At 39.2% G+C, this 21445-nt stretch overlaps 1 non-coding gene across 1 annotated transcript; it reads left to right on the top strand.

Annotated features, from left to right (window-relative positions):
- Window positions 1-17006: 17006 nt before the first annotated feature.
- On the top strand, window positions 17007-17112 carry LOC150017995 (U6 spliceosomal RNA). The gene has a single exon (XR_016509409.1). It is a non-coding gene; the product is annotated as a U6 spliceosomal RNA (small nuclear RNA).
- Window positions 17113-21445: the final 4333 nt, after the last annotated feature.

Raw genomic sequence — 21445 nt, 5'->3', positions numbered from 1 at the left:
AGGGGAGTGGGAGGCAAGGACAGAGGATGAAGTGTTGAATATGATCGGGGATGCTGAGATAATTCCAGCAAGCAGGATGAATGGCCAGTACGCTTGGAGGACTGTGGCTCGCTCAGACCATCAGTGGAGAGCAGGAAGCCTCATCCTCCTTTTATTAGGATTTCAAAAGTTACTAAAACTAGAACGGGGTGTGAGCTTTACAGTTAACAATAAAAGAATTTTTACAAGTGAAAGGATTCTTACAAAGTATCATTAATATGTAAAATACAGCCAGGGTAACTTCTGGTTTTGATAACATCTAACAGAGCAGATCCACTAATCATCAAGGCCAGCCCCAATTTAAGACTTTATCTTCAAGGAGGAAGATGGAGTACTCAACAGATCTCTTTGTCCTCAGGATTCCATGACCCAGTGGCCTGAACAGCCTAAAGCTGCAGGCAGAGATGAGATTAGCTCATAATCATTTCCTGAGTCACAGGACACCTGGGCGGAGGGACATTGGAATGCCCGTACCCAGAGATCTGTGTTCCTGCAAAAGAGAGAGAGAGAGAGAGAGAGAGAGAGAGAACAAACCTCTAACTTATTTAAGCTGCTGTGTTTGAGAGTGGACTGCTCAGATTCCCCTCCTTTAGGACTGAGACACTTATTTTCTCAGCCTTTACTGAGCCCCTTTCTCTAGAAATTGCCCGTGACTAAAAAGAGATACTTTACCCAAAGTCTTTCTGGAGTCAGCCATGTTACATCCAGTGAATACAGAGGTCAATGCAAGTACCAATAGCCCCCTCCCCCAATTCGGAACAACTTGAAAGACTCATTCCAACTATAGAGCTTCCCTTGAGTTACTGTGATTGCATCATAGTTCAACTTTTCCCTCTACCTAATTCTGCCTCCTTTACTCTTCCACATGGTTAATCTCTTGAAGACTCCAGTAAATCCTGATTTGGAATCCTCAGCCTAGGGATAAGAGCTATCACAGCAGGAAAGGCCATGGTTCTAAAACTACCACCAAGATAGTAAATAAAAAATATCACATTCTGGGGGTAATGACCTCATAAAATTATTAGCCTCATAGGATCACTCTTGAAACCTAAAGGGTGCAGTGGTGGTGATCACAACTTCTCCATTTCTAAGAACTGCCAAAATGTCTTCTGAAGCAGCTGTGCCATTCTGCAATTCTCACCAGCAATGTTTAAGAGTTCCAGCTTTTGACATGTTTTTGTTTGTTTTTCAGCCATTCTAATAGAGGGCATCGCTTTATCTCATCATGGTTTTACCTTGCTTTACCTTAATGACTACTGAGGTTGAGCAGATTTTCATGTGCTTATTCTCCAACTGTATATCTTCTTTTGGTAAAGTGTCTTCTCAACTCTTTTGCCCATTTTTTAAGTGGATTGTTTATTTTTTAAATTAAGTTTTAAGAATTCTTTTGTGCCTTTTGGATACAAGTTCTTCATCAGATATATATTTTGAAGATATTTTCTCCAAGTTTGTGGCTTGCTGTTTCATTCTTTAACAGTTGTCTTTTGCAGAGCAGAAATTTTTAATTTTAATAAAATCAAACAATTTATATATTTTATGGATCGTGGCTTTAGTGTTGTATCTAAAAACTCATTACCAAACCAAGGCCACATAGAAAATAGGAACACTTTCTTCTAGAAGTTTTATGGCTTTGCATTTTAGATTTATTTCAGTGCTTTATTTTGAATTAATTTTTGTGAAAAGAGTAAGGCCTGTGTCTGTAGTTTTTTTTTTTTTTTTTGGATATGAACACCCAGTTGTCTCAACACAACTTGTTGAAAAGACTATTCTTTCTCTGTTGAATTGCTTTTGCTTCTTTACCAATGATCTGTTGGCTGTATTTGTGTGGGTCTATTTCTTGGATCTCTATTCTGTTCCATCGTTGTGTCACAGAGCCTCTTTTAGTTAGCCAGCCTTAGCATTGTAGCTAATACTCATTGAATGTTTATCCTATGTTTGGCACTTTCCTGTGATCCCTATAACCCAGGTGAGAAAGGTAAGGAACAGATGGTTAACAACTTGTCTAAGGTTACACAGCCAGTGGCAGAGCTGAGCTGTGAACCCAGAGTGTCCACTTTCCACAGCTCATGCTCTTCAATCATTGTGTGGTTTTGCCTGCCCATATTTAGGGATCAAGTCAATGGCAAAAAACAAGCCTGAGACTTGGGTTTCCTGGATGCCAGTTTAGTGCTCTTCTCATTTCTCTCTTTTCTCTGTATTTCCCTAGTTCTGGGTAAATTTTTCATATTCTCCAATAAAGGATGTGCCCTCCATCTAACATAGTGGTGTAAGAAACAAGGACATAGTGACTCCCAAACCAGTAAAAAGTCATTAGTAACAAAAGGCAAATGTAATTAAAGGGTCTCAAGGGCAAATGTAATTAGAGGATCTCTGAGAAGGGAGCTGACAGCACTGGCATATCTGCAAATCACAGAAGGGGCCTTTAGATAACCGTGTTAGATTGTAACTCCGGAGTAACCAGTAATGGAGAAACGGGGAAGAAGGAGAGGGGTGGGGGAGCTAGTTGTGTTAGGGCGGGAAGCTAATTGCTCTCACTTTAGGGTGGGGAAGCTAATCACTTTAGGGTGGCAATTTTAGGGTGGAGAAAATAATCACTTTAGGGTAGCAATTTCAGGGTGGGGAAGCTAATACCATAAAACCAGTTTCCTTTGTCTACTTGGCGAGCACATTCTCCTGACTGTGAGGGTGCGCCCAGCTCTGCAGACTCGTGAATAAAGGCCTCGCTTTACTGCTCAAGTCCTGTGTTCCAGTTTTTTTTTTTATTGTGAGCATTTCTCACAGTGATAGTAAGTCTCCACCACTTACTAGCAATGTGTCATTGAGGATATTATTCGCACTATGAGTTTTAGCCTCTTTGTAAAAAAGAGTTCATTTTAATCTGATTACTCAAGCTCAAAACATTGACTGGCATATGGACAGGAGAACACTGATTTGCCCTGAGACATACCACACAGGGATTACTTTAAGTCTCATAGGTATCCAGCACGTACACGAGGCAACTGCAGATATGAATATATAAAACAGAGGCTGTTCATTTGCATTTTAAGTATCATTACCACTGTATTATCAGGAAGGCAGTTTTTCTTTGAAGGCAGTAGTTTTAATGGGACTATTCTTCTTTCACAAATACAAATACTCCATGACATCTCCTTTATCATCCTGAAATAAAATTCACTGATACAATCACACACTCACACATATAATTTTAAAAAACTATCAGGATCTTAACTTGAGTATAAAAGAAAAATGAAGGGAAAGCATTTTCTAATAAAATATATATTTCAATATATCAATGCTTAGCCATGACTGCATTATGAGATCATAAAGCAGTTGGATATTTGCACCCATGCCTAGAAGTGTATATATAATAGCTAAAAATGCAGAATGCTACAATTGTGTTGAACTAGTGACTTGACTGTCATAAGTACTGTGGCTGTCATTGATTTTTTTTTTCCTGAAATGGTGAAAAATTCTTTGTAAAATTTCAAACAAAACAAAACACAGCCTTCCCTCATTGTACCTACAAGGTGTGTTTCAGAAAATTCAGTGTGTATTAGAATTTGTATTTACATGAAAAATGAGGATAGCTTGTAGACCCAGGTCGTTATAAAAGTTATCAGAAGTTGAGAGGGACTCAGGATAATTCTTTGGAGTGGACAGCACCCCTGGCAACCGTCCATTAAATCTAAGCAGTGCTTCTCATTAGAACACCTAAAGATGCTGCCACAGAAGCCAAAGTGCCCCTGGAGAAGTTCCCCCTCCTTTGAAAACCACAACTTTACAGACAATGTTATTGTATCAAGGAGGGGCACTCAAAACTTCTGAGAAACATTTTCTTCAATATAATAATTATTTTATACCATCACTATTTTCTAAAGGAGGAAACAAGCTCATCAAGATTAAATCACTTGTCCCAGGTCACACAGCCAGCCGTTAAGTATCAGATTTGAATAGTTCCAGCTCTTGGCCTTCCCCCACCCTGCTCCCTATATCCTTCCACTGGGAATGCATTGGAAAATTTTGAGTCTCTGGCTCAGAGCTCAGTGATGAAATTGTTAGAACTTAAGCCCCTCCCCCTCACCTCCACCCCCTGGAAAATGCCTAAATTCTGGTTCCAGGAACTCCGTTCAGCTGCCTCGCTGGTGGTGTTTGCCTTTTCTCAGCCCCTCGCTGAAGACCCCTGCCCCTGCCCCCCTCCTGCTTTATTCCCATGGTCGCTGGCTGCTGTTCAGGTCTTCTCACAGAGTGGCCTGGCCGAGGTGGCAAAAGTGTCCACCCCAGGGTGACGCTGCTTCCAGTTTCCTATAGGGCTTCAAGGGACCAGCAGCTGCTTTATTCGGTCTTTTTTTCCCCAAAAAATTATAAGAGAAAGTTTGTTTAGAAAGTTACAGAGGTAGTAGACGTGAGCCAGGTGGGCTGCGCAAGCTCAGGAAACAAGTTACAGAGGCACAAAAAGGGCTCTTAGAGCCTAGAGAGAAAGAGATGGGTAACGCGCCTGCGGAGAAGAGAGGAAGGGAAACTGTTCCCAAGAAGGAGAACACCTTTTTTGGTCTTTACTCCAGGTCACTCTCTGGAATGCTGACGTGGGCACTTGGGGCTGGCCTGGAAAGCTCTGTGACCCTCACTCAACAGCGTCCAACCCTTCCATATCCCAGCCATACTAGCATACGCTCTCCTCTCCAAGTTGAAACCGGAAAAGCCAGGGTTCATGCAGCCTGCCATCTACCAGACCCAATAAGAAGACACAGGGATTAAATCTTTATGGGCACTTTATTCCAGCTGGTCGGCGATCTGAGAAGAGAGTGGATTCGTACCTAACAGACTGTCTTCAATTCCATTATAAATGTACCCTTTCCATAAGGAGAAGAAAAGTATAGGTAAGGGGTTTGGAATTCAGAGAAAAGGTTAATCAGATAAAAGCTGCAGCATTCTTTCATCTGTGCCCTGGGCTGTGGTCTTTGTGTCCTGGGCGGAGGTTGCCTCACCCTGGAGTACAATGGCAATCGTCCTGATTGCTTGTGGTCCTCCTGAGGCACAAAGGTGGAACTGGGTATGGTTTCCTGGAATCAAGGTGGGTCATACCTCCAGTTCCTGAAACAATAGCTTTTTACTGGAACCAAATGCAGTGCTGGCATTTAGTACGTGTTAAATAAATATATGAATGAATGAATAAATGAATGAATGAATAAATGAAATACTCTTGAGGTCTGAAATGAAAAGCTCTACCTTACCATTTAGTTAAATACTAGTTAAAATAAGAGATGCCAATTGCCACCATTTCGTTTGAGAAAAATTATGAGAGGATAAAACACAGTGTTAGTACGGTAGAGGCAGGTCTGCTATGTAAGGTACTTGGTGCTCAGCAAGCACTCTATAGCACTCAGCAGCACTCTAGCAATCCGCGGTAGGGAGGAAGAACAGCGTGCTTATATTCATAGTGAGACTGTACATTGGTACTGTATTGCTGAGGGGCAATTAGGCAATAATATTTTCATGCTCTTGACTCAAAGATTTATCCTAGGGAAGTGATAAGATATATGTTGAAAGATTGTTGATGCCAGCATTCTTTATAATGAGAAAACTTGGAAATAATCAAGTATACAAAATATGGTACCAGTTAAATTAATTACAGCATATCCACACAATGAGTTTTTATAGAATCAAAAAATAATCTCTTCTAAGAATATTTAATGACATGGAAAAAGGTCCTGTAATGTGCAAAATAAAATAGTAACTGTCAACACCGCTGAAAGAAATTTTATTTATTTTTTAAATGTTTCTTTTTGTTTATTGATTTGAGAGAGAGAGAGGGAAGGAGAGAGAGGTGGGAGGCAGGCAGACAGACAGACATCAATTTGTTGTTCCACTTATTTATGCATTCATTGGTTGACTCTTGTATGTGCCCTGACCTGGGATCAAACGCACAATCCTGACATATAGGGATGTGGTCTAACCAACTGAGTTGCCCAGCTAAGGCTGCTGAGAGAAATTTTAAAAGACACCAATAAATAGAAAAACATCCTGTGTTCATAGAGTGTAAGATGTAATATTGTTAACATGTCAATATTACCAAATTGATTTACAGATTTAATTCAATCTTTATTAAAATCTCAATAAAATTTTTGCAAAAATAGAAAATAAAACACCCTAAAATTTATGTATAAGCTCAAGGGACCCCAAAAAGCTAAAACAGCCTTAATAAAGAAAAATAAAATTGGAGTGCTTACACTTTCTGATTTAAAACTTATTATAAAGCTACAGTAATCAAAACTATGTGGTACTGGCATAAAGACAGACATGTAGACCAATAGAACAGAATAGAGTCCAGAAATAAATTCTATTACATATGGTCAAATGATCTTCAACAAGGGCGCCCATGCCATTAAATGAGGAAAGTACAATCTTTTCAACAACTTGTGTTGGTAAAACTAGATATCCACATTCAGAGAATGAATTTTGATCCCTACCTCACACCATACACAAAAATGAACTAAAAATGGATCAATGTCCTGAATGAAGAACCTAATCTATTAAACTTTTAGAAGAAAATATAGTTGGAAATCTTCATGACATTGGATTTTGCAATGATTTGTTGTGCATAAAACCAAAAGCACAGGCAACAAACATAAAAAATAAATTGGACTATGTCAAAATTAAAAACTACGCATCAAAAGACACAATATACAGTGTATCTAGTTTGGATATATAGAACTCCTACAACTAAACAACAACCAGAAAACCAAATAACTCAAGTAAAAAATGGGCGGAGGACTTGAATAGACATTTCTCCAAAGAAGGTATACAAATAGTCAACAATCACATGAATGGATGTGTAACATGACTCATCATTAGGAAAACAAATCAACAGTACACCTCACACTTACTGGGATGGGAGAGAAGAAAGAAAGAAAGAAAGAAAGAAAGAAAGAAAGAAAGAAAGAAAGAAAGAAAGAAAGAAAGAAAGAAAGAAAGAAAGAGAGAAAGAAAGAGAGAAAGAAAGAGAGAAAGAAAGAGAGAAAGAAAGAGAGAAAGAAAGAGAGAAAGAAAGAAAGAAAGAAAGAAAGAAAGAAAGAAAGGAAGGAAGGAAGGAAGGAAGGAAGGAAAAGAAAGAAAGGAGGGAGAAAAGTAAAAAAGGAAAGAAGGAAAGAAAGAGAAAGAAAGAAAAAGGAAAAGAAGGAAAGGAAGAAAGAGTTGGCAAGGACATTGAGAAATTGAAAGTCTTGTGTGTTGCTGATGGGAATGTAAAATGCTGCAGTCACTACTAAAAAAATACTAAGATAGTTCTTCAAAATAATTCCAGCATTCCCACTTTTGTTATATATACAAAAGGATAGAAAGCAAGCCCTGGCCAGATAGCTCAGTTGGTTAGAGCATCGTCCCTATATGCCAAAGTTTCTGTTCAATCCCTGATTAGGGCACAATAAATAATCAATGAATGCATAAATAAATGGAACAATAAATCAATGTTTCTCTCTCTCCCCCTCCTTCTCTTTCTGCCTCCCCTGTCTCTCTAAAAATCAATCAATAAAAATTTTTTTAAAAGAGTAAAAAACAAGATCTTGAAGAGATATTTATACACTCATGTTCATAGCACCATTATTCACAGTAGCCAAAAAGTGGAAGCAACCCTGGTGTCCATTAGTGGATAAATGAATAAAGAAAATGTGGTATATACAATAAAATATTATTTAGCCTTTAAAAGGAAGAACATTTTTACATAGGTTGCAACATGGATGAATATCAAGGACATTATGAGAGGTGATATATGCCAGTCACAAAAAGGGCAAATACTGTATGATTCTACTTCTAGAGGTATCAGAGTAGTCAAATTCATTGAATAAACTGAAAGTTTGATGAGTGTTTTATGAAAACATTTAAGCAAAGCAGCCTCCAAATGCTGAGGGAGCTGAGAGGCCAAAGAATGAGGCAGGAAAGTCCAGTTTGTTGGTTTAAAGAATTTCATAGGGAACTTACATATTGAAAGCAGTCTAGGGCACCAGCAAGATGAATGGACCCCTATTCCTTCCACCCTGCCACCAGACTGTTTTTTATAGCTAAAAGCAGCGAGAATGTGTGGATGATCAAAGGGACCAGGTGCTGGAAGGCTCTGGTGTCAGAGTTGAGAACAGCTACGGTGCCTGGCCCCAGAGAGAGAATTAATGGGAATCCTGTGATCAGCCCAGAGCTCTGTGCACGTATTTCAGAACTCACCCGAGGGGGAAGGAGAGGGGGTCCAGGGCCCGGGTTCACCTAGATGTCAAGATGGCGGATTAGCTCTAAGACAGAGTCACTCATGGTCTGCATACTGAAAAATGAGACATTTACATAGTAACCACAAAATACTTTCTAATGTCTTCAGATCTCCTGACTGAAGAGAAAGACAGAATTGTCTTCCCAGTCAAGGCAGTCTTTGTGGTCCATAAAAGACCACAAAGTTTCAGTGACTTACTACTTTTTTGTTCCCTAAATTTATCATACTCCATTCCATTTTTTATATTCAATTGGATTCAACAAGAACTTCAAAAGGAAACAGCATGAGGACTAATGATGGGGACTCCCACAGGCCACACTCTAGACAAAGATTAATGTCTGCAGCTCTTGCTTGGTGCATCTGCCTTACCTTTACTTTTTCTCCCAGGTGGCTGAGCTGGAGTAGTTGTAGTATAGCATAATGGCTCTGGATTATGCTTTCTGGACAATTCCCAGTTCTGCCAAATGGCAGCAATGTGGTTAAGTTTCTTTATCTACAGGAATTGAAAAAAAAATCTGTGCCCTCATGGAGCTTACATTATAACAGGGATATAAGCAGTATACAACAGACTTAATAAAATACGTAGCATGTTAAAAGATGATTGCTACAGAAAAAAATAGAGTAAGGAAGATCTTGTACATTGGGAGGATAAGGGCAGACTGCAGTATTGCAGGATGGTCAGGAGTAGTCTTATTGAGAAGGTGACATGTGAGCAAAGATTTGAAGGGAGTGAAGGAGTGAGCCATGTGGACATATAGGTGAAGGGTATTCCAAACAGGGGAACAACTAGGTCTTAGGGCAAAGATACTAGGGCAGAAGAATGACTGGTGTTTTTAGGAACATCAAAGATGTTAATGACCTGGCTGCTGTGGCTCAGTGGATTGAGCGTCGGCCTTCGAACTAAGTGTCACTGGTTTGATTCCCAGTCAGGGCACATGACTAAGGTTGCACACCAGGTCCCCAGTTGGGGGCGCGTGAGAGGCAACCACACGTTGGTGTTTCTCTCCCTCTCTTTCTCCTTCCCCTCTCTCTAAAAAAACAAAAAAACAAAAACAGGTAAGTAAATAAATAAAGTATTATTTTTCAAAATTAAAAAAAAAAGATGTTAGTGTGCTGTGGCTGGTTGAAGTGATAAAAAGGGAGAAGATTAAAAGATAAGGTCAGAGAAGTGAGGAGAACATACGTGATATTGAAACTTGATGGCTGTTTTTAGAATTTTGACTTTTTAAAAATACATTTTTTTATTGGTTGACTTTTAGAGAGAGAGAGGGGAAGGGAGAGAGGGAGGAAGAGAGAGAGAGAGATTTGTTGTTCCACTCATCCACACATTCATTAGTTGACTTCTGCATGTGCCCTGACCGAGGATCAAACCAGCAACCTTGGCTCATCCAGATGATGCTCTAACCAACTGAGCTACCCAGGAAGGGCAGAACTTTGGCCTTTTATTATGAAGAAATTGGAGGGCTTTGAGCAGAGAAGAGACATGATTGACAGGTTTTAAAAGTATTCCTCTGAATATTTTCCATATGTTGAGTATAGACCGGAGGAAGGGCAAGAGCGGAAGCAGGAAGATCAGTTATGTGCTTACTGTAGTCGTCTGAGAGTGACAAGATGGTCTGGAACAGGTTGTTAGCAGTGGAGTCAGTGAGAAGTGGTCAAACTCTGAATATATTTTGAAGGTAGAATTGTCAGGGTGTCCTGATAAACTGGATGTATGACTCCCAGGGTTTCGTCCTGAGCAATTGAAAGGATGGAGTTGCCATCAACTGAGACAGGCTAGACAGTGAGTAGAGTAGGTTTGGGAAGAAATATCATAAATTTCATTTTGGACATAAGCTTGAGAAGCTTATAAGACATTCAAGAAGAGATGTCAACTAGGTAGTTGGCTATATTGTTCTATAGTTTTATAGTTAGAGATTGACTAGGGATACAAATTGCATGTAAAAACCTTTACTTCAGTGCCTGGAAAATCGTAAATGCTCAATAATGTTAGCTATAGTGCTGCTGCTGCTAATTTTCATTATTCGCTGCTGAGGGCACTCCGACTCCTAATTTAAACATCTTATTCTTCTAATTCAGCTAAAATAAAGTTGGTTTTTCCACTACTCCACCTTTTTTTATGTACAGCACAAAGTAGTGCAACAATAGAGCAAAACTGTTTTTAAAAAGCCTCCTAATGTTACTGTGTAACCATATTGTTATTTTTCTGTATGTATTTCTTTTGTCTCATTTTGAAAATATAGTTTTAAACAGTTGAATCATAGTGTACGTATACATTTATATCCTGGTTACTTCAAATAACATTATCTCATAAGCTATTTTCCAAATTGCTACATAGTTTCCATATTTGCAATATTTTGTGGTTGTGAAATAATCCATATTTATTTGTGCCTTTTGCTATTGTTGCTCATTTACACTGTTTGTTAACCTGGCACTCATAACTAGAGCTGTAACCTCATGCACTTAGAATTTTTTCCTCCTAGGACATATTGCCAACAGCAAACAGAATTACTGGATCAAAGGGTATAAACATTTTTAAAACTATCAGTATATAATGCCAAGTTGTGAAAGAGTTGTCCCAATTTATAATGCCAGAGATTGGATTTTTGTTCACAAGAAAAAAGAGAACAAAGAAAAAAATCAAACACACGAAACGTGTCATTTACGAAATAAATTTCCTGATTCCATTTTAATGAAACTCTACCCATTGGTGTTTTTAGTTAGGCTACACAGCCTCGGCTTTTTTTTTTTTTTTTTTTTTTTTAGCCTATTTGATCTCTATGTCACACTTAAAGTTTATCCTGAGTTAGGACTTGCTTGCCACTAGGTATGATAAATGCTCTGATATAATCTTTTTGTTATTTACACTGAGAATTGATTTTTAAAATAATTTTATAATTAAAAGATTCACATCTTGTTCTTTATACCCTTAGTTTCTAATCCAGATGTTCTAGTTTTTGGTCTGACTCCAGCCCTTTTAATGCACCAAGGGATAATGAATAATTTAATTTGGCCTTATCCTGACTGCCATGGCCAAAGTTAGCCAGTTGCCTAACAGGTAGAATTAACTGGCCTTGGCGATTAACTATCTACTCTCCCTTCTCTTGAAGGGTGAAAAGGGGCATGTCTGAAGTTGGATACTGAAGTCCAAAACCAGATAAGCTGGTTCAGAGTCAGTAGGTTATGACTCAAGGTAACACTGTAAGAGCAGGAATAGCAGGCCACAATATTACCTAACAAACTACCCCCCAAACTCAGTGGCTAAATCCCCAATCATTGTTCTTCCTCCTCTCTTCTCTTCTTTTTCCTCCTCTTCTTGAAGCTGTTAGGTAGGGTTGAACCAGGTGATACTTATCCTGGTGAAGTTGAGGAAGCCATGGCTGCCAGAGCAGGGTCTGCTGAAGGTGGCTGCTGAAGCCTGAGTAGGGTGTGGCTGGGGGCGGGCGTCAGAGCCTGAGTAGGCAGGGTAAGACAGCTTCTGATAGGGGAGGGGATGGTGGCAGAGATGGGGAATAAGTTACACACTAGGGGTTCATAAAATAATGATAATACAGATAATTGGAGAATGGTTTGTTGCTATTGGAAAAGGGAGGTACAACTATAGAAAGGAAAAAAATTTGAATAAGTCCTCATTTATTAGATTGGAGTTAGAAGTATCAATGTGAACTTATGGTTTTTAATATATTACATATTATAATAAAATTGAATAATATTCAGTTATATATATGTTACACATGTAGACATACATATTACATTAAAATACATGTCCATATACATACATAGATATGTATATATGTTCTGAAATTAGATTAAATAGTAGTAATGGTTGTACAACATAAAGAAGAGACTAAAAGTCACTGAATTGTGCACTTTAAAATGCTGAATTTTATATTATGTGTATTACATATCAATGAGGTATATATTATATTTAGGTATATGAGAGAGAAATATAGTTGTAAATGTGTGTACTCACACATACATACATGCATACATATATTGCCCAACTCTGTCCATTGAGAGAGCCTAGGAGAAGTGAAACCCAATAGCAATGATCATGCTTAGTGTTACCAGGTGTTGACTTTTTTTTAGACATGGTGACTGCAATAGCATCATTAATTTTAAATCACACAATTAACCTATCATTAGTTTTCCAAAACTTTTCTGCAATATGCCCCATTAACCCAGCGTCTATTAAATAACAATTTTATCTTTTCTTTTTTTAATTGTATTTTATTGATTATACTATTACATTTATCTCAAATTTCCCCCCAGCACTCCCCACTCTCTCAGGCAATTTCCACACCATCGTTCATGTCCAGGCTCGTAAGTTCTTTGGCTCCTCCATTTCCTATACTGTACTTTACATCCCCATGGCTATTTTGTAACTGCCTATTTGTACCTCTTAATCCCTTACCTCTTCATCCATTCCTCCACATGCCACTTTATTGTTCATAGTTTTCATCTTTTTCTTAAATAAGTCCCTTTAAAATTTCATATAATAATGGTTAGGTAATGATGAACTCCTTTATTTTTTTCTTATCTGGGGCGCTCTTTATCTGTCCTTCAATTCTAAGTAATAGCTTTGCTGGTAGAGCAGTCTTCACTGTAGGTTCCTGCTTTACATGACTTTGAATATTTCTTGCCAATTTCTTCTAGCTTGCAAAGTTTCTTTTTGAGAAATTAGCTGAGAATCTGATGGGAACTCTCCTATAGGTAACTGTTGCTCTCTTGCTGCTTTTAAGATTCTCTCTTTATCTTTAACCTTTGGCAGTTTAATTATGTTGTGTCTCGGAGTGGGCCTCTTTGCATCCATCTTGTTTAGGACTCTGTGCTTCCTGGATTTGCATGTCTATTTTCTTCACCAAATTGGGGAATTTTTCTGTCATTATTTTTTTCAAATAGATTTCCAATTTCTTGCTCTTTCTCTTCTCCTTCTGGCACCCCGATGATGCAGATGTTGGAATGCTTGAAGTTGTCTCAGAGGTTGCTTACATTTCCTTGTTGTTGTTTTTTTTTACATTCATTTTCCTTCTTCTTGTCCTGATTGGTGGTTTTTTTGCTTCTTTATGTTCCAAATTATTGATTTGATTCTTGGCTTCACCCACTCTACTGTTGTTTCCCTGAAAATTGTTCTTTATTTCAATTAGTGTATCCTTTGTTTCTTTTTTATGCTGTTGAAGTCCTCACTAAGTTTCTTAAGCATTCTTATAACCAGTGTTTTGAACTCTGTATCTGAAAGATTGCTTATCTCCATTTTGTTTAGTTTTTTTTCTGGGGTTTTGATCTGTTCTTTAATTTTGGCCATGTTTCTTTGTCTCCTCATTTTGGCAGCCTCCCTATATTTGTTTCTAAGTATTAGGTAGAGCTGCTATGACTCCCTGTCTTGGTAGTATGGCCTAATGTAGCAGGTATCCTGTAGGATCCAGTGGCACAGCCTCCCCTATCACCCAAGCTGGGTACTCGAGGTGCACCCTTTCTGTGAACTGAGTACACTCTCCTCTGTGGTTGAGCCTTGATTACTGTTGACAGGTCAATGGGAGGGATTTACCCAGGCCAGTCAGCTACAGGTATTGGCTGTGGCCACTGACCATCAACTTCAGCCCTTCGTGGAGGATCAGCTGTGCAGGGGCAGGGTGGTGGTGCTCTGAAATGATCTGTAGCTCCCCACTGGGTGCTCAGGCTCTGGGGTTTCTCAGGTGATGCATGCCAAGGTCAGCTTCCACCTGTGTTCTGCCTGGGGCCACCCTGCCTGAGCTATAAAACAATCTGAGTTGGCTGCTACTTGTGCTGGGCATGGAGATTCCCAGGTGAAGCCAATCTGTGAACCTAGGCTGACTGCTGCTAGTGCAGGGCCTGGGGAAACTTAGCAAGAGGTATGGGGGCTGGAGGCTCATTGAGGCTGGGCTGTTTCATGTTTGAGAGGATTTAGGAAGTTGTGAAGCATGAACCAAGACCAGCCATTCATATAGAAAAATCACTGTTAACAGCTTGGGTGGGCCCATTTTTGGGTGGGATGGAGTCTCAGGAGATCTGGGGCCAGGCATAATGTTAGCCAGGTTAATGGAGTCTCAGATATGACACCAGTCTCCTGGCTCTATTGGGCAGGTAGTTCAGAAAAGGTACAATAGCCTCTGCCTACCTTTCTGTCTGGGAGAAAGCTGGCCCCCATTTCTTGCCTTGATGCCAGACACTTCAGTTCCTCCCTGTACGCCACTGATGACTTTCAAGCTGCTACCTCAGTGCTGGAGCACAAAGGGAGTGAGTCTGAGTAAGTTCATGTGTTGGTTTAAGGGTAACTGCTTGAGACTCCAGAAGTTTCTTCCATGGACTCAATCCATACTGTTTTTTGCAGCCAGAAGTTACAGGGACTTATCTCCTGGGCACTGTAACCCTGGGCTGGCAGGCCTGGTATAAGGGTGGAACTCCTTGCTCCTGAGATATTCCTGTCAAATTTTTATTCAGCACACATGGATATGGGACCAGCTTGTCCCATATCTTTGCCCCTTCTACCAGTCTGGATGGATGTAGTTTCTTTAATCCTGTAGTTGTCAGATGTCCATTCAACCTAGTTTCTGACTGTTCTGAGTGATGGTTGTTCTATATGTTAGTTGTAATTTGGATGTGGTTGTGTGAGGAGGCGAGCCATGTTTACCTATGCACCGTCTTGACCAGAAGTCTCTCCCACCAGGTGCTGACTTTTAAATACAATTCTCTACTAAAAAGAATCAGGATTTCTTAAGTTTAATGTTTAAGTCTGGCACAGGGAAAGTACAAGATGACCTTGACATGTCTTATTGTGTCAGAAAGTAAGGATTTAGTCAAAGAATTCTGAGAACAATAAAGGATGTTGAAGCCAGATAGAGATTCTCTCATTGGTCAAGTTTGGAGGAATCTGAGCATCAAAATAAAAAAGAAAACAACAGATTACAGCCCTGACTGGTGTGGCTCAGTGGATTGAGCACCAGCTTGGGAACCGAAATTTTGCCAGTTCGATTCCCAGTCATGGCACATGCCTGGGTTGTGGGCTAGCTCCCTAGTTGGGGGCATGTGAGAGGCAACTGATCAATGTTTCTCTTGCACATTGATGTTTCTCTTCCTCTCTTTCTCCCTCCCTTCCTCTCTCTCTAAAAATAGGTAAACAAAATCTTTAAAAAAACAGATTACAACCCATTGAATAAAATACAAAACCCTAAATTTAGACTGATATAACTAATGGAATAAATTTAATGTTTCATGAGGAATGAAACATATGCATAGTATCCACAAAATACTTATTAATTATTTGGAGAACAAGAATAAGTTTATAGTGGAGAAGCTTAGCAGATACCACTTTAATTAAGCAATTAAGTTAACACGATTGGGAATGGGACAAATTGAAATCAGGTGTCAGTGGACAGGATGAGGTAGGAAGAAACCTGCATCATGTCTGTGATGTTCCTGCCAGAAGGGATTCAGGGAATTCACGTGGAAGAGTGGCCTGGTTGTGAGTATTGAAGCCCAAGTGTTGTGAAGAAAGCATCATCATAGCAGAAGGCCCGGTGCAAGGTGTTAGGAATCAGCTGGCCAAGGAGAGCATCCACTTATAGAGGTGGCCTTGTGTGGGGCATCAGAGCACAATGAAGGAGCAGCATGAAGTGAGATGTCGGAGCCCAAGTGGGCTGAGGAGGTTGTCCATGCAGGATAGGCAGTCTAGTGTGGGAAGACAGAAGCCGAATGAATGAGGAGAGCTTCTGCATTTGGTCGTGGTCTAGCACAAGGTGTCAGAGCTCAATCTAACATCTTCAAAGTGGCTATGGGGAGGAAACCTGGTGCAGGGTGCTGGAGTCAAATAGGAGAAGCAGAAACTGTGCCTAGGCATTTCATATTCAAACTGCAGAAAATCAAGACAGCGAGAAAATCTTGAAAGAAGCCAGAGGGGGAAAAGTTCACCTTACCTATAGAATTACAGTGTACTTTTGATTAGAAACCATGTAAAAAAGAAGAATGGAGTGAAATATTAATATTCAAATTGTTGAACCTAAGGAATACAGTGAATAATATAGTGATAATATTCAGTGAAATTATCCTTCAAGAATGATGGAGAGCCCTGGTTGATGTGGCTCAGTGGATTGAGCACTGGACAGCAACCAAAGGGTTGTTGGTTCCATTCCCAGTCAGGGCACATGCCTGGGTTGCGGGCCAGGTCCCCAGTTGTGGGTGCGTGAGAGGTAAACACACATTGAAGTTTCTCTCCCTCTCTTTCTCCCTCCCTTCCTCTCTCTCTAAAAATAAATTAATACAATTTTTTTTAAGTGATGGAGAGGAAGTCACACCCCAGGCATATAACTTTTTAATAAACAATTTATCTTTGCCTTACTCAAGCAATGTTCATTGTTTTTGTGCATCTAGGGTAACACACCTTTGAAATAAACTGTAACCACCCTCAAGAGAGCACATAATCTTGTCAACTATCTATAATCCAATCACCACCTTGTTCTCCTCCCCCAACCTAAATGTAATCTTCCTTATGTTTCCTCCTTAATTTGAAAAATATAAAGAAGCTGCAAAACTGTTTTACATAAGTGTTGGAGAAATATTTTCTCAAACAAAAACTAAGTGAATTAATTATAAGGAGACCTACCCTAAAAGAGATGAAAATGATATAGGTCAGAAATTAAGATTTACACAAAGAAAGAGCATTGGAGAAGTAAAAATTAAGGTAAAATAAAATCTTTTAGTGCTCCTTTTGGCAGCACATACACTAAAATTGAATCAACACAGAGAAGATTAACATGCCCCTGTGCAAGGATGACATACAAATTTGTGAAGCGTTCCATGGAAAAAAAATCTTTTACTTTCCTTTTTCTCAATTTATTTAAAAGAAAACTATTTAAAGCTATTATAGTAACAATGTATTGAGTGATTATAGCATATGGACAAATGAGTGACAGAAATGGCACAAGGGACAGGAAGGAAAAAATAGGAATACTCTGTTGTAAGGTATCTGTACTACACATGAAACAGAATAGCATGATTTGAAAGTGGACTTACATTAATTTAAAAAGTGTATATTGTAGGGGTGGGGGAGGGAGGAGAGGGTAAAGTGGGGATAAATGGTGATGGACAGAGACTTGACTTGGGTTGGTGAACACACAATACAATATATAAATGATGTATTATAAAATTGTACCCCTGAAACCGTAACAGAGCAAATGGGGGTTCTTTTACACGGCGCCTTGGGGTAAAACCCAACAACTAGTATTGAGGAAAACACGTCTTTATTTATAATGTTCCAACCTGGGGAGGGCAGTGAGCACTTTAGCTCAGAGCCCTGTTTTCCCACAGGACCCAGCACTTCCCTTGCTCCCCAAAAGGCTCAAAGTCAAAACCATGCCCAGAAGTTCCTCATCCCTTATCTGTCAGTTGTCTCCTTCAGGATCTGGGGTACGATGTCATCAGCCTCCGTATAACAATCCAGGAAAACATGTGCTGTGTTACACTGGATCACACATGGTTCCCTCTCTACCCTTTCAAAGCCGCATGGATCTCTCTTTCCTTCTAAAACCGCATGTTGCTCTCTTTCCTCCTCACAAACTGCATGGTTCTCTTCTCCTCCTACCTTCTTGCAAACCACGTGGAACTCTCTCTCAGAATGGCTGCCGCCTTATTTTTAAATCCCTGACCGTGGCCTGTGACGCAGTGGACTTGGTAACCAGTTCTGACCATTCACAGAACTTTGCATAGTTTGCTCTTTCCTCACCATTCCATAGTCAAAATCCCTGCCGTCTCCTTGGGGCCTTGGAAAAACCAAATCCATTTGCATAACTAAGACTCTAGCTAACAGCTACAGATATACAAAGGCATCTTGAAAGCTGCCCTCTTCTTCCATACCCCAACCGCAGGCTCTGGGGATTCTGGGGGGGACCCCCGCTCCGTAACAAAAGTTCTATAATTTTATAACTCAGTGTCACCCCAATAAATTATATTTAAAAATATTGTAAATTCTAGGCCAAATGCTAATTTTTTTGAAGAGTATAATTTGTATGTTATGTGATAGGAGATAAAATAGAAACATATAGCATGGGGCAAAAGTAGGTTTACAGTTGTAAGTACACAAAATAGTTTATTTTTGTAGTATTATTTATTAATTATTGTATTATTTCCATATGAACAACTGTCAACCTACCTTCGCCCCACCTTGTATAAAAAGAAAGAGAGAGAAAGAAAGAACAAATGCAACAAATAGAAAAGAGTAAAGTAAGAGGAAGAGAACATCTGCCTCCGTGTCAGAGACTAAGCAGAGTAAAGGCCTCCCAACATGGAGTTTCAAAGTAAAGCAGGGCATAGAGGGCTGCACAGGAAAGGGGCAGCATCAGTAATGGAAGATTGGCCAGAGGGAGATTTATTAGATACGTAAATATACTAAGGATAATGTGAACCAAGTTTCTCATTATCAGAAACAGAGTTCAAACATGGAAAGGGAGAAAACTAAGATGAAACCTCTCGAATGAGCAGTATTGAAAGCAGAAAAAACTGGTATTCATGCTGCCTGTCACTAACAGAACCAACAAGCAGAGACAGGAATTGAATCTTTATGGGCACTTCATTCATATGGTCGGCGATCTGAGAAGATGGTTATGTATCCTAGCAGGCTGTCCTAAATTTCATTATACATGGATCCTTTTTATAAGGAAAAGAAAACTGTAGGTAAGGAGTTTGGAATCCAGGGAAAAGGTTAATCAGATAAAAGCTGAGACATTCCTTCATTTGTGTCCTGGGTAGTAGACTGTTGACATCTTACCCTGGAGTACAATGGCTCAAATACCATCTTGATTGCTTGCGGTCCTCCCGAGGCACAAAGGTGGAACTGGGTATGGTCTCCTGGGGTCAAGGTGCGTCATACCTTCAGTTCCTGGAACAACAGCTTTTGCCATGCATCGATTACTAAGCCTATTAGCTATTACCAAAATTAAAAATTTCCAACTCTTGAGTTCTCCATCAGTATCAGTATGAAGTCATGGATTTCAATAGCGACAAATAAATATATAAATACCTATAGATGTAAATGTATGTATGTCTAAGTATGTATGTATATATATACGTCTGTATATTTCTTAGCTCTTTCTACTGAGAGGACATAGGATTAGCAATTCCCACAAGCAATGAGCACACCTAGTGCCCAAATATTGGTTTCTAAATTTCATTGTGGGGGCTAAAAAATATATTAATACTTTTTCTCCAACCTAAATTCTTCAAGCTGGGCTAATAATCAAGTTAACAGAGACAGTAAACAGGAAAAAATCAACGTTTAATACATGCACAAGGGGAATTCATATAAGCATAAAAATTCCAAACAGAGTGAGGCAACATTGGGTGTATATGACATATTGGACCAAGGAAAAGGGAGGAAAGAGGATCTTGGATTTCTGAAGTGAGAATGGGTGATTTGCAGGCAGTTCAGTAAGGGGGGGATGTACATGGTAGACAAATTCTTTCTCTGCTGCTCAATTCAAATTAGAATAGGCTACATTCTAAGATTTCCTTCCTAAAGCAAGTTTTCCTCTCTGAAGCTCTTAGGTAGGAAAGGGGAAGGGGGCTGTCAAAAGAATCTTTCTGAGCCTTGTTTCTTTTTTAAGTTTACTTCGTAAAAATATTTTTTACTTATTTTTAGAGAGAGAAGGGAGGGAAAAAGAGAGGGGGAGAAACATTGATGTGCAAGAGCTATATCAATCAGGGACCTGGCCCGCAACCCAGGCATGTGCCCTGACTGGGAATCATACTGCTGACCCTTCAGTTCACAGGCCAGCACTCAATCCACTGAGCCACACCAGCCAGAACTGAGTCTTTTTCCTTAATAAACAGCTAAAAAATCAATATTCCCAAAAGGCAGCTTCAAGATGGCAAAACTTGGCTCTCTTCATCATTCTCTACTAAAATGAAATGGTTGATTGCAGGGATGGTACAGAAGTAAAAGATGAGTCTGGATTATTTTATGTTTGAAAGGATGGAGGTGTTCAAAGAATAATATAGACATGTCAAAAGACATGGAAGCCAGTGTGAATTAGCTTTCACTGGCCTACGAGGAAAAATTAAGCATCTAATAAAATAATATTAGCAACAAGTAATAAACCATTGAATAAGATGGAAACCATGAGTTCACAGTGTTATAAATAAATGGATAAATTGAAAATAAGACAAAGGAATGGGAAATGCACATAGTTTCAAAAAACGCCAACAAAATGTTTATTACAAAGATGAAAAGAATAACTTCACAATGAAGTCTAGTAGACACCACCTCTGTCAACTGACCAAAATGAATATCACCATTTATGGAAAAGTAAAACTATGTGCCACCTGGTAGGTTGCAACAAGAAGAATACAGCATTACTTCAGTCATATGCAGTCCAAGATGCAGAATTTGAAGCTATTTGTGGGGAAACAGAAAAAGACAAAATAATTGTCCTGCAATTTTCAAAAGTGTAATAATTATGAAAATCAAAGAAAGATTTAGAAACTGTTTCAGCTGAAGAAAACTAATGGGACATAACTAAATGAAAACATGTGGCTCTGAAATGGATCCTTTAACAATAAAGACTATTATTAGGACAACTAATTAAGGATTAGATGGTGGTAATGTCTTAATGCTAATTTTTTTATTTTAATGTTGAGTTGTGGTTATTTAGATTGTCCTTGTTAGTAGAAAATATACACTTGAGTATTAGGGGACCAGTGATGGGGCATTATGTTAGTATCTTATTCTCTAGTGATTGAGAGGAAAATTCTGTGTACTGTGCTTGCACATTTTTTCTAAGTTTCATATTGTTTAAAAATAAAATAACATGTGAAGAAAAGCAAATAAAAAACGACAAGGTCTGTCCTGAAAAAGTCCAGCCATCGTTAATATCATGAGAACGGTTTGTGTGACATCAATGTAACCCGGCAGCCAAGGAGAGTAGACTGGATTGTACATGTTTGTACAATGATGACTTCACTGTACTAGTCAGTGGGGGCAGTAGACACTGTTGAGGGAGCATGTGTACTGTGTGGCCATCGCACTCAAAATGACTGAGTGGGTAGAACAATGAATCTGCACCAAATTTTGCATTAAGCTTGAATATTCCTCTGAGAAACTATTCAAATGATTCAGAAGGCTGCAGCTATGGGCAACTGGTGATT

This window comes from Furipterus horrens, unplaced genomic scaffold (genome assembly GCF_987537825.1).
Source record: "Furipterus horrens unplaced genomic scaffold, mFurHor1.1.pri manual_scaffold_2, whole genome shotgun sequence".
Taxonomy (NCBI): domain Eukaryota; kingdom Metazoa; phylum Chordata; class Mammalia; order Chiroptera; family Furipteridae; genus Furipterus; species Furipterus horrens.
The sequence above is the reverse complement of the archived record's forward strand: the minus strand, read 5'-3'. Positions and strand labels throughout refer to the sequence as shown.